The sequence below is a fragment of the Alosa alosa genome, chromosome 17 (assembly GCF_017589495.1).
Source record: "Alosa alosa isolate M-15738 ecotype Scorff River chromosome 17, AALO_Geno_1.1, whole genome shotgun sequence".
Classification (NCBI taxonomy): domain Eukaryota; kingdom Metazoa; phylum Chordata; class Actinopteri; order Clupeiformes; family Clupeidae; genus Alosa; species Alosa alosa.
The window spans coordinates 30,331,877-30,345,551 of record NC_063205.1 but is presented as its reverse complement, the minus strand read 5'-3'; the positions used below and the strand labels follow the sequence as shown (position 1 = coordinate 30,345,551).

General features: G+C 42.3%; 1 protein-coding gene across 1 annotated transcript in view; it reads right to left on the bottom strand.

Annotated features, from left to right (window-relative positions):
* Window positions 1–4,047, bottom strand: part of slco1d1 (solute carrier organic anion transporter family, member 1D1) — a 45,176-nt gene extending 41,129 nt beyond the window's left edge. Inside the window, exons 1-4 of the mRNA XM_048268319.1 lie at window positions 3,961–4,047; window positions 2,619–2,656; window positions 2,354–2,461; window positions 583–691 (exon numbers count right to left, since the gene is read on the bottom strand). The gene's annotated coding sequence lies outside the window, so the exon portion shown is untranslated. The remainder of the gene's footprint in view (window positions 1–582; window positions 692–2,353; window positions 2,462–2,618; window positions 2,657–3,960) is intronic.
* Window positions 4,048–13,675: the final 9,628 nt, after the last annotated feature.

Sequence of the window (13,675 nt, the reverse complement as noted above, 5' to 3'; positions counted from 1 at the left end):
CAAACAACACACTCAGAGACATGCCCGGACAAAACACCACCCCTACAAAGTAGGATGCATTGCATACCATTGAAGCCCTGCAGCCCGAAATAACTCAGTTGGGAGAGCGTTAGATTGAAGATCTAAAGACCCCTGGTTCAATCGGGTTCCGGCAACTCCATTTTCTTTCTTTTTTTTTTTTTTTTTTTTTTAGCCCCATTCACCACTAAACATATACAACTCTTACAACGTTTATCTGATCCCCTATTATCCACAAAACACACATGGGGGTTTGGGGGCCAATATGGCCGCCCAGGGGTATGACATCAGGCACATGACTGTCACATGACTCACAAAACAATAACAAACAAACAACGTGGTGACAACCACATGGCTAATTTGCATAAAAAGGGGGCGTGGTTATGACGTGATTTATGACATTTCAGGGGGCGGGGCTTATTTTGACAGACAGTTCATGATAATATACTACTCACACACTCACATAATCTTACACGCACACACACACACACACACAGACACTCACAAAAACACTCACACACACACACACACTCCCACTCCCACCTCGCTGTGTGTCGTACTCACCTAGACCGGGAGTCACACCGTCCCTCACAGGTGGGCAGCTGCACGGAGGCGAAGCAGAAGCCGACCGTCAGGTTCACCCAGGCGAGTCTCAGGCCACAGGTGTGGTTACCTGGGGGACAAGAAATGGAGTGGAGTCTCCTGAGGTGCCATTCCAAATGTAACCAATAGGGGGAGTCATAGCACAATCAGCAGCTGTCTGCCTGGAAAAGATCCCATTGACGTCTGCCTCTAAATCTCCCATTTTATGACTTCCAGGGGCGTAACCAGTAGTGAAACTAAACTTAAATTGGGGCATTAAACTCTCACTCAATTGTTTTAGAAATGCAGCACACACATTTCTTGTAAACAAGGGTTTTATAAATGCAGCTGTTTACTCAATGCCAAAGAAAGGTTCGTCTGAGAGTTATATGGCAAGCAGCGGTGGTAGCATAGTGGATAAGGAGCTGGGCTAGCATAGGCTGGCATGCAGAGGGTAGAATAGTGGATATGGAGCTGGGCTAGCATGCAGAAAGTAGCATAGTGGATAAGGAGCTGGGCTAGCATGCAGAGGGTAGAATAGTGGATATGGAGCTGGGCTAGCATGCAGAAAGTAGCATAGTGGATAAGGAGCCGGGCTAGCATTCAGAAGGTAGCATAGTGGATAAGGAGCTGGGCTAGCATCCAGAAGGTAGCATAGTGGATAAGGTGCTGGGCTAGCATGCAGAAAGTAGCATAGTGAATAAGGAGCTGGGCTAGCATGCAGAAGGTAGCATAGTGGATAAGGAGCTGAGCTAGCATGCAGATGGTAGCATAGTGGATAAGGAGCTGGGCTAGCATGCAGAGCATAGTGGATAAGGTGCTGGGCTAGTATGCAGACGGTAGCATAGTGGATAAGGAGCTGGGCTAGCATGCAGATGCCAAAAAAGGTGAAAAAAGGTGGTGTGTGTCTGTGTGGGCAAAATACCCCTATTAAGGCTCCTATCGGGGTTTGTGTGTTTGCCTCTACTTACACAAATAACAGCAGTGGGTCCTGCAGACACACACACACACACATGAAAACAAAAACCTCCTATAGACACAAACCGCAGCACATGCATCATAAAGAGGGATGATGTGAAGGAGGTTGCATATTATCTATTATTTACATTTATACAGTGTGTGTTTGTGTGTGTGAGTGAGTGTGTTCAAGTGTGTGAGTGTGTGTATGCAGAGTGCGATTTGTCGCGATTTGCCGCTCGTGCTGCTGACACAGTGGCTGCGTGATGACTGGTCAATTTGGCCTTGATCATGCAGGACATTTCAGAATGGCGACTGTGTAACCAATCATAAATGGCTAGTTTCAATGGAAAAGTTAGCTTGACAAATGAAAGAAAGCGAGAAGGATTCAGTGCAGCATATCGTCATATTTTAGAACCTTCAAAATCAGATAACTGATGCAACTGAGATGGAGGACAACTCCTCGTAGAGTAGAACATATTGTCCGAAGCAACTTACATTAGGTGAGGAGATATTTGCTGAATGTCAAGTGTTACATATTAGAAATTGCTTTGCATCGCTTATTCAAATGGCTCTCTACCAAACTACCTGTAGTTTGCGGAGGACAAACGAGAAACCACTCATTTGATAAATCAGCCAGTAGGCCTAGTGGACAAATAATTTTCAGAACTAATCTGTACTGCAAAAACGAAAAGAGTCAAACTTTCAAAATCCCCCCTTGATTTTTTTCACAAATCACACCCTGTGTGTATGTGTGTGTAACAACGCATTATGTGCGTGTGTGTGTGTGTGTTACCTCTGAGCAGTTCTCCTGAGGACACGCTTTCTTCTCCATAATGGTGCCACTGCTGGTGAAGCTAAATGACACACACTTCTCTGAGGGGTCTGACCAGCGATCTCCAACCTGCACACACACACACACACACACACACACACACACACACACACACACACACACATTATTAATATCTGGCATACATGGACACACATACTGTACATAAGACTGTCATGCTGTGGACTCTTTTTGAACACACACAAACACACACACAGCACACACTTACCTCATAAGTGTGTCCTTTGTACGGACATGTCCTCTCCACTTTGAGGAGAGAGAAACACAGAACAACTCAGCCCAGACACATTCTAAATGCTAAATGCTAACAGTAGCACAAGCACTGAAACTGTCAGCGCTTGTAGCCCACCTCTTCACTGAGGCAGCCAAACTCAAAGCACATACACTGTTCTACACTCAGGTTGTAATTTTTCTAGCATACTTTTTGCAAAGCTGTAAACTGTAAAAATGTACAGTTTGCTCCTGCTATGCTGCTTCTGTCCACTCTGACATCAGACGTTCAACACAATTAACACACAACCTAAAATAAGCACTCTAGCCAGAACGCCACATGTTGTTTGCAAGGTTCTAAGAGTGACAAAACATTTAAAACATGCAACAAAAGCTAATATTTCCTTCAAACAATTCAACTTGTGGTCAATTCAGAGTAAATTCTTGAATGCTGAAGTTTATAGAGCAGAGGTGAATTTCAGTGTGCGGTTCTAGAGCAGAGGTGAGCATCAGTGTGAAGTTCTAGAGCAGAGGTGAGTCGTAGTGTCAGGTTCTAGAGCAGAGGTGAGTCATATGAGGTTCTAGAGCAGAGGTGAGTTTCAGTGTGAGGTTCTAGAGCAGAGGTGAGTTGTAGTGTCAGGTTCTAGGAGGTTCTAGAGCAGAGGTGAGTTGTAGTGTCAGGTTCTAGAGCAGAGGTGAGTTTCAGTGTGAGGTCCTAGAGCAGAGGTGAGTTGTAGTGTCATGTTCTAGAGCAGAGGTGAGTTTCAGTGTGAGGTCCTAGGGCAGAGGTGAGTCGTAGTGTCAGGTTCTAGAGCAGAGGTGAGTCGTAGTATGAGGTTCTAGAGCAGAGGTGAGTTATAGTGTCAGGTTCTAGAGCAGAGGTGAGTTTCAGTGTGAGGTTCTAGAGCAGAGGTGAGCATCAGTGTGCGGTTCTAGAGCAGAGGTGAGTCGTAATGTCATGCTCTAGAGCAGAGGTGAGCTTCAGTGTGAAGTTCTAGAGCAGAGGTGAGTCATAGTGTCAGGTTCTAGAGCAGAGGTGAGTCGTAGTATGAGGTTCTAGAGCAGAGGTGAGTTGTAGTGTCAGGTTCTAGAGCAGAGGTGAGTTTCAGTGTGAGGTTCTAGAGCAGAGGTGAGTTGTAGTGTCAGGTTCTAGAGCAGAGAGGTGAGTTGTAGTGTCAGGTTCTAGAGCAGAGGTGAGTTTCAGTGTGAGGTCCTAGAGCAGAGGTGAGTTGTAGTGTCATGTTCTAGAGCAGAGGTGAGTTGTAGTGTCAGGTTCTAGAGTAGAGGTGAGTTTCAGTGTGAGGTTCTAGAGCAGAGGTGAGTTTCAGTGTTTTCTGTACCACAGGTCTGGACTCCACAGCAGCCTGTCACCAGCATGGAGTCTGGACTGTAGAGGGGGGCAGGGAGAGTGGGCCGTTCCTGGCACTCGGTGGTTCTGGTCCGGTTATCACAGGTACAGATCTTACAGCCGGACTCCCAGGTGTCACCAGGCTGGAGGGAGAGAGAGGAAGAGAGAGAGAGATTGACAATGATGCATCAAAATCTGCCATGACGTACATTATGCCTGCTTACAGTATGTCATTACATCTGCTTATGAAGGAGGAGTTGACTGAACAAATGCGATAATTAACTATGTTGTGTGTTAATTATAGAGGGAAACAAATGAATCAGCACATGTGATGTGAGACACATCATCATCCAGTAAACAGCAGCCACAGTCTGCACCCCTGAGACTTACCTGCATTGGCTCCCCACACGGACCTTGACAGCCTGCACAAAGACAGAGAAGAGAGAGAAGACCGCAGTGTACAATAGGCAAGGCAAGGCAAGGTTATTTATATAGCACGTTTCATAGACAGGGGTAATTCAAAAGTGCTTTACATAAACAAAAGCAAAGAATAGCAAATAATGGTAAAAAGAGCAATAGGCCCCTTGTGGGGATCTACACAAACAGGCACACATAGCTGCATCACATCCACACAACACCAAACCAGTGTTTGCTGGCTGCAAGTCAGATTCTCTTTGTGTTGGTGCTGGACACTATTGTGCGAGTTGGGCTCCCTTTTCATGCAGGTACTGTTGGTCATGGTAGAGCATGTTTAATCACTGCCATTTGAATTTTAATACTTATTTATTTCATTTTATCAGGGTAATTTCTAGAAGGTTGTGTCTACTCTTCACGGAGGACACAGGCTTCTGCATGGAGTTAACATTTGTGATCACCTCATTGTGACCTGGGCTGCATTGGTAAATTTCTTAATATGCACATTTTCCATTGAATGTTTTATACCTGCATTTGAACATGTCTTAAACTACTTTCTCTGTCCGTAGTAACGGAACATTACCCTTTTTGCCCTCGTGTCAATGAGCTGTGGACAGTTGAGCATATTGAAAAGTAGGCCTATATTTTCTAGCTATGTTTGAGTGGACTATGCTATGTTGTTTAATGAGGCTGGCAACTAACACGCTTGTTCTCTCCTGAAAAGGGACCAGGCCAGCCACTGTTTTCCTGTAATTAGTATGCATTTCTTTATTGTGTTTGTTTGTTTGTTTGGTTATCTGACTTTGCCTCTGGGCCTACTACCCATGTGCCCCGATCATAGTAGCATTGTACATTAACAAGTGGTGCTATTGATGCTGGTGGTTCTCCTCCCTAACTATGTCCTCAGCTTAGGCTATCGCTGTACAAGGCCGGATCCACACTGATGCTTTGCCCCTTCTTGCCAAGGGACCACATTGGGAGACACTGTCTTGGTGTGTACTATAACTACAACACAGTGTGATATTTTGTAGTGGTATCGAAAGACCTTAAGTGTGTAGTGCTTGCTGCAACAGGACACGTGTGACATTTTGTAGTGGTATCTGAAGATCTTGAGTAGTGCTTGCTGTGTTGCATGCTTCGTCTGGTGTTGGGTTGCTGTCTCCTGTTTTTTTTCTGTCTCACCAGGGTCCTCCTGAGCAGGGGTTTTGCACTGGCCGATCCGACCTTCCTAGACTGAGGAAAATCCACCAGTTTATAGCAGTATTTTAAGATTTAGAACTTTTCTACTCCTTTTGTACTAAATTGTAATAAATTTGAAATACATTTACATATCTGCCTCTTGTCTACTGTCCCTTTGCGGGGAACATATAGAATTAGCCACACTACATTCAGGGAAAGATCTGTGGGTCCTCCTGCCCATCATCAGGGGGTGGCGTAGTCAGACTGTAAAGAAGGTATACCGCTTGACGGGTACCACACCCTATTTTAGCGATCTGATACGCATGGTCACTAGCGAATACCGTAGCTTAATTAAATTTACATTTAAATTTAAAATTGGTTTGTCCAGTCCACATTGGGAGGGGTTTTGTTATCAAACGTCGGGCAGATGCCAAAACAAGGCGTTCCTATGTTTCTAAATCAGTCATTGGAGTGTTTTGGGCGTAACATCATTTAAACCAATGAGAATGACATCTGTCATTCCCTTTAACAGCAAGCAGCGCAACTTCAAACAGCGCATAGGTATTTTGATAGTCAGCGACACATTTGAAGGAATCTGCTTGCACGCGAGATTGTATGGAACAGGTATTCCACTAAACCATGCTTTACTAAAACCTGTTTAGCAGAGTATAGCCTACACACATCTGCACTCGTCTATTATTTGAACTCATTGGCAAAGTGAAATTAACTTCACCGTGGTCTAGTTATACACAGTTAATTACTTTTACTATTGACTGACAATGGATTACCATCGAGGGCATAGCCTGGAAAAAGCAACACTTACCCCAATAATGTTCGAATGATTGAATAAAAAACCTAAGGACATTTATCCTGCAGAGGAGTTGTTGCTTACATCTCGTGAAAGTACATCTTCAGCTGTGCTCCATATGTGCCTTTCGCCTCTCACCTAATCACTTTCATCCGTCATTACCAATTTGCACACAAAATGAATTAAGACCAGGGTACACAGCTCAGGGGTATGAATTAAGATCAGGAGCAGGGTACCCAGCTCAGGGATATGAATTAAGACCAGGGTACACAGCTCAGGGATATAAATTAAGACCAGGGTACACAGCTCAGGGATATGAATTAAGACCAGGAGCAGGGTACACAGCTCAGGGATATGAATTAAGACCAGGAGCAGGGTACACAGCTCAGGGATATGAATTAAAACCAATCTAAGTAATTATGTTCATGGTATTTGGAAATTAAGACCAGTCAATCTAAGTAATTACAGTGGGCATCGCTTTCAAATGACCACTTCAGTCGCGCATTACGAGGCGTGAAGCTGCGTGAAGCTTTAGTACCACTTTCAGCCACTGTGCGTCGCTCTGCCACTGTAGATCGCTTTGCCTGCCGCCCCTACTGAAAAAGCAGGAGACTTGCCGAGAGTAATCCCAGCCTACGAATTCAATAACAAAATAAATCATGCATAATTAAACATTACCTCAATTTAGGCTACTTGGGTATGGCTTAAGGCTTGACTACACGGTGTTAACAAAAATCGAAATCGAAATTTGCTGTCTACATTATTGTCAGTGTTGGGGGTAACGCAACTACGCAAATCAAAACAGTGGTGTGATAATTGAGCCAGTAGAGAAATAACTGTTCAGAATTAATCTGTAGCCTTGGGTAGGCTTCTGCAGAAAACAATGTTGTTGCCGATTTAATACTATCTGGCAACGTTTTTAACAGGCTACGCAATAGAGGCTTAGACAACTATGACTCACGTTTTGGTTTCGTAAATTCATTTGCCCTACTTCTTGACTGCAATGTAGTCAATTGACTGCTTGACATGTCATTTTTATTTTTCTGTACAATAAACAAATACATCTGCTTTATGCCGCAGAATTACATTAATATTTGGCTGACTTCTGCAGACGCGCAAAAAACACTGCCAGGCCATCCTTAAAAATATTTTCGTTTGCCGTAACCCGACCGACCCTGTCAATTTAGAACCGACCAAATATTTATTTTTTTCCCCTTTTAGTCTGACCGACTTGCCGGTTGTAAACTTGCGTTAAGACCGACCGGTTTTTTTTTACTCTAAACAACCAATACAAATAAAATACTATTTATTTTAGTAGGCCTAAGTATTGTGAAAACTAGATGTACCGCATAGCGGTACAAAATATGACCGCCGCTCAGTCCTGTACATCAGTTCCGCGAAAATAAATCACACTTCAATTTGTCTCCATATTTTACTCCATCCCCCACTCTTGAAACTTTTGTGTATGCTTGTTTGGCATGCCTGAGTGTGTGTGTGCGGCTGCACAGAAAGTAGCCTACTGGTGCTGAAAAGGTGAATAGATTGTAGAATAGCCAAAGAAGATGTAGCATTGTTATAAAACCTTTAAAATCTCTAAACAATCACAAGTAGGGCAGTTCATCACAGTTCATCCATTGCAACTGGATTGATGAAAGGTCACTTACACCTGTAGGCTACATTGTATTTGGGAAAAGCAAAAGGTATCAGCATAATGTTACTTATTTATTTATTTATTTATTATGTATTTATAAACAAAAACATCTCTGTCAGTTCCATGCCGTTTTCAACAGCTATCAAAAACAAAGGTCATTTTTGGATGGATGGATTTTTTGTGAATGTTTCTTCTTCTACATAAGATTTGTGTCATCTTTAGTTCATGTAATACTTTATTGTCAATGCACAAATTAAGTAACAGTAGTCTGAAACGTTATTGTTAATGCACAAATTAAGTAACAGTAGCCTAGTCTGAAATGAAATGCTGTTTTACATCTAACCAGTGGTGCAAATAACTGACATGTCCAAATGGGCCTTGATGAAATGCGTCGCTAGACTGATACACATTTTAACGGGCCAAAGTTGAAGAGCTTTTGTCCGTTATTGTTCGTGCAAATATAGGCTGATTCATGTTCCCTTGCATTGTTTAACTGAGGTCCATGGCTAGTCTGGCTTTCATCAGACCAAGCTCAATCTTTTAAGAAATCAAAAATAAATAGCGGGCAGATCAGGCTGGGTTCACCCAGCCTAGTCCATAGGCACCCGATATTGTTTAATTTTCCGATTGAGATATACACGCTCTGGCTATTCTAAATGCAAAATGCATCAGGGAGTTATGACAAAACGGTAACTAACAAACTAGATCCTAATAGAAAGCTGTTAGCTTCCCTAAGCTACAGGTAGGATTATAAGGTAGGCCCTATTTACAACATAAATTGTCAATAGGCTATGCTGGCGACACAAATAAAATCTCCTTTGGAAACCAATGGCTTCACGCCTTACAGTATCAAGCGGAGTTAAACTGTCATATCGTGGCGAAAAGTTGTAATAACATTCACGCAGCTCCATGAGTCAAGGAAAGCGAAAAGAAGTAGCCACTTCTAAATGGGACCCACTACACAGTAGCTTAAGGTGTTTTGCTAAAGCAGCCATGATGAAATTAAGGTGTCATTGTTTGGATACTTCACACTGCGTGCTTTTAATTTCACAGACTACAACTACCAAGCTGTAATCAAAGCACATCGATTCCCCTCTCACACCCTGCACGCACTTAAAACAAAATAAACAGGCGTCTCAGTCTCACGCATGTATAGGCAAAACTGTATCAGACCCGTAACGCGTTGGTAAATCTTCCATTGCACAGAATTATTTTTTGTAGCACGTGCAACAAATGACAGTCGAAAGATACAAACAGTGCTGCTATCAATTTGCTTGGTATAACCGCATTTATAGTTTTCTACAAATGCAATCAATCAAATGCCTCCATCACTCAACCAACGCTTAACGGTAACATTACCTAGGTCCTTATTGATATTACAAGATTAACGTTACCTGCAGTAAAACCAAGCATGTCCGATAAACATCCTCAGATTTATTTCGGCTTCAAGAAGAAATGGGAATTACACTTCATGTGAACATCGTCCTATCCTTATTAGATGTTCGCTGCGGTAAATTACAGTCCTTGTAGGAAGCGTCCATTGTTTTTCCAACCCACTTTTAACTTCCAACAAAATTACGTCTCACTGCAACGATGCGCCATCTAGTGGACAAACGACTACTTCTCGCCAATACTGAAAATGCAGCCATGATGATGATGATGAATATTTATTTTGGCTTTCTTTTAATCCTACTGAATTTGTAATTATGTATCGGCCGTTCTAATACCGATAGTATGTGGGTGCCTGTGTGTGTGCATGTGTATATGTGTGCACCGCCATTTACAGGCCAATGAGTGTACAGTCACTAAATGTACACATAACCTAATTTTTTTAGACCCCCCCCCATGGATGAAATTCTACGAAACTTGGCATACCCCCAGAGAATGCCAGGTCAATCATACACATAAAATTTGGTGCAGTTCTGAACATCTTAACTGAAGATAGGGGCGATTAAAGCAGAATAATATTGCATTTTCATTTTTTACCGGGGGGTGGGGGTGCAAATCACAAATGAGTGATTATGAGCCAGGTTGATGTGGGCCCTTGAGACCAACATACCATAAAAGATTCTTCATCCTCAGTGCCACGGTTCAGGTAGTTATTTAGGAAAAACTGGTTTTTTTATGGTTCAGGGCCCAGCACGGGGTGGGGGTGGTGGTGGTCCCAGGGGCTAAATGAAATTTTTCGTAAAAAGTCTAGTGGGGCTACATACCCACCAAATTTCATGTACCCCGGTGGTTCGCGTCCTGGGTATCAATGACCAAAAATTCAGGGAGTAGATGATCGGAAAAAATTCTTGAATTGTGTGCATGTGTTGTGTACACAAATTTATGTTTATGTGTGTGGGTGTGTGTGTGTGTGTATGTAATGCGTGCTTGTGTGTTTGCCTGCGTATGTGTTTGTGCATGTGCATGCATCACGCATATATGTCTACTGTGTGAGTATGTGTCATACGTATGATTACTGTAAATGTATGTGTGTGCGTGTGTATCTGTTTATGCACATGTGTGCACATGGAATGGGTTAACATGACCCCTGGAGGCAAACATAAGGAAAAAATTGGTCATCCTAGGCCCAACAGTTCTCAAGATATTCACAGAGAACTGTGTCTGCCCCTACCCTCCTCGCGGGGGTCCAGTCCAGCTGGGGCTACAGATCAAAACAAAGAATGACGGTTCCATGCTATCCATGTGGGGTACATGCCCACCAAGTTTTGTGTACCCGGTCTTTCAGTGTCCCGAATCCTTGTTGGTGTGCGTCCACTAAATGTACACATAAATTATTTTATTGTAAGGCCCCCATGAACGAAAAGTACACAAAACTTGGCATGCATTCGAGGGTGTCATAATGATCCTACACTTTTAATTTCGTGCAGTTTTGACCTTGTCAGCCAGAGATATTGTGATGAAAACACCTAATTTTTGCTTTTTTAATTTTTTAACTAGGTGGCTATACATGAAATAAGTGGTAATGGGATGGGTTGACATGCCCCTTAAGACCAACATACATAAAAAAAAGGTGGACCTCCTAGGCCCTACGGTTTCGAGATATTCACAGAAAACTGTCTCCGCCACCTACAGGCCAGTTGGTGTATAGTAACATAAATTAATTTATTGTGTGGCCCCCATGAACGGAATTCCACAAAACTTGGCGTGCATACAGAGGGTGTCATAATGATCCTACACTTCCAATTTCGTGCAGTTTTGACTATGTTAGGTCACAGATACCTTCAATTACAACACCTCATTTTTACTTTTTTTTGTGTTTAACTAGGTGGCGCTATACATGAAATGAGTGGTTATGGAATGGGTTGACATGGCCCCTTGAGATCAACATACAAAAAAAAATGGTCCTCCTAAACCCTACGGTTTTCGAGATATTCACAGAAAACTGTGTCTGCCCCATGGGGTCCAGTCCATACAGATCAAAACGATGGTTCCATCCCATGTAGGGTTACATGCCCACCAAGTTTTGTGTACCCCGGTCTTTCAGTGTCCCGGGAATCATTGACGGAAATTTGGGCATGCGAAAAAAAAAAAAAAAAAAAAAAAAAAACAAACCCTATATGACCGTCGCCAGGCTGCTTGGGCGGTCATAATAAATTGCCTACATACAAACGTAGGCTCTTAAATAAAACCCTGTGGCGTCATCTCTACACCATTGGTTTCACGATGTCACACTATGGCCTATAATGCTTCATTTCATTCACACAAACATCTCGACTCAACGCTTATTACTTGGCACGAAGCTCTGGAAGAACTGTGCCCAGATTTTTTCCCATTCTTTCTCCCCTCTAGTCTAACGGTGACCGAGTTGAAGAATTGAAATTGGTTGTGGTCTATTCAGCATTTCTCAAAATATGGGCTTAACCCAGATTCGAACTCTTGGACAGGGGACTGATAACTGCTCGCGTAACCGCTGCTGTCATCAGCCGCCTTAACGCGCTCGCCACAGAATTGACGGGTGGGTGAATAGGGATAAATAACAATAGAGTACACAACTGTTTCACCAGCACATTTAAATGACTTGACTAAAACCATGCATAACTGGAGGTACACCTGTTATCTGAGCAGTCTGTATGTCCTCATTTTGCGAATGCGAGGACGATATGAGTCTGTTGCATAGATGTCCGAGTCACGCATAATGTTTGAAAACCACTGGCTCGTAATCACAATAATGTAACACATGACAGTCGGATACTTCATCATGTTCCCATGCCTACATTTTGGTGAGTAGTAATAGAGATCGTTAAAACAATAAAGTATGGCTCTCCGTTTGGGACATCGAAAACTTATATTTTTTATAGGGTAGACTACCGTCGGAGATGCTGACTTGCAAAGGCCTCGGGATAACACGTTATGTCCACTATCATAAGTCAATGCCTCCATGATCAAAGTGGGGAATGAAAGAAAAAGTTTGAGAACCACTAGCTTAACAAGTTACCTGCAGTACAGAACACACAGAATATTGCAACAGAAAGTTGCCTTTATAATCAACTACTATTTGTTCCAACAGCATTCAAACAAAGCCTTTATAAAAGTGAAAAAAAAAAAAATATTCCATAAGAAGTAAAATAAAACACTGTAACTGTACAGGGCTGTTTCAAGGAATTTGGGGGCCCCAAGCAAAATGGACATGGAGCACCCCACCTCACACACACACACTACACGCAAAGCCTACATGAACCACCGCATAGCCATACAGTTTAAGTTCACCCACAGTTTATATAAATACAAATTTTGACAGTGCAAATACTGCAGTTGCATATATATACTGTGCATTAGTTTTGAACATTTGAACATTTGCAAAAAAAACACCGTAACATAAAATCCAATATAAATGTAAAAAAGTGCACAATAACTAAATCCTACATACTTAAACACACACACACACACACACACTCACATTAACATTTTTCAGTTCTCACAAAGTGAGAAAATAAAACACTGCCATCTTATGCAGAAAAATGATGCATTGTTCAAACTATAAAGAGTGCAGGTTGTACAGTATAGCAATTTAAAAATCCAACATAAATACAAGTACACACACACACATAAGATTAACCTTTCAGGCCATCTTCATCAGTGGAGGTATCCTTAGGAAGAGCCTGAGGGCTGATAAATTTAAGCAAAGCACCTTGAGGCAGAAAGAAAAGATATGTTAGCATTTCCATATTTTGATATTTAGAAGGGATGCAGCTGCTTTCCCAACTACCAATGCTTACTGTAAAAACATCCCAAGCTAATGTTATACATTGACCATGCCTACTTGTAGCCTACTTGTAGCATTTAGCATTCTGCTGTTTGAGAATAAGACAGACGCACCTGGTGCTTTAAAGACAGTAAACAGCTGGCGTGCATGAATACTACTAGACATGAAAGTTCCAGTCTGCTTTGATGCACGGAATTTATCGTGTGGTTTTCCTAACCCCCATTTGGTAAATAGATTATCACGGTCGAATAGTTAGTATAGCAGAGAAGCTATGCCACTTTCATCAAAACCTATTACAAAGCTATAGCAATGTTATGTCACTAAATACGATAAACAGTGATTCTGGAACAGATCTGTGTCTTCCTTATCCCGTTAATAAACATATTACAGTATGTAACCATATTCCGTCCGTTCGGGAAAAAAAGTTCCGCTAACTGTTCTAG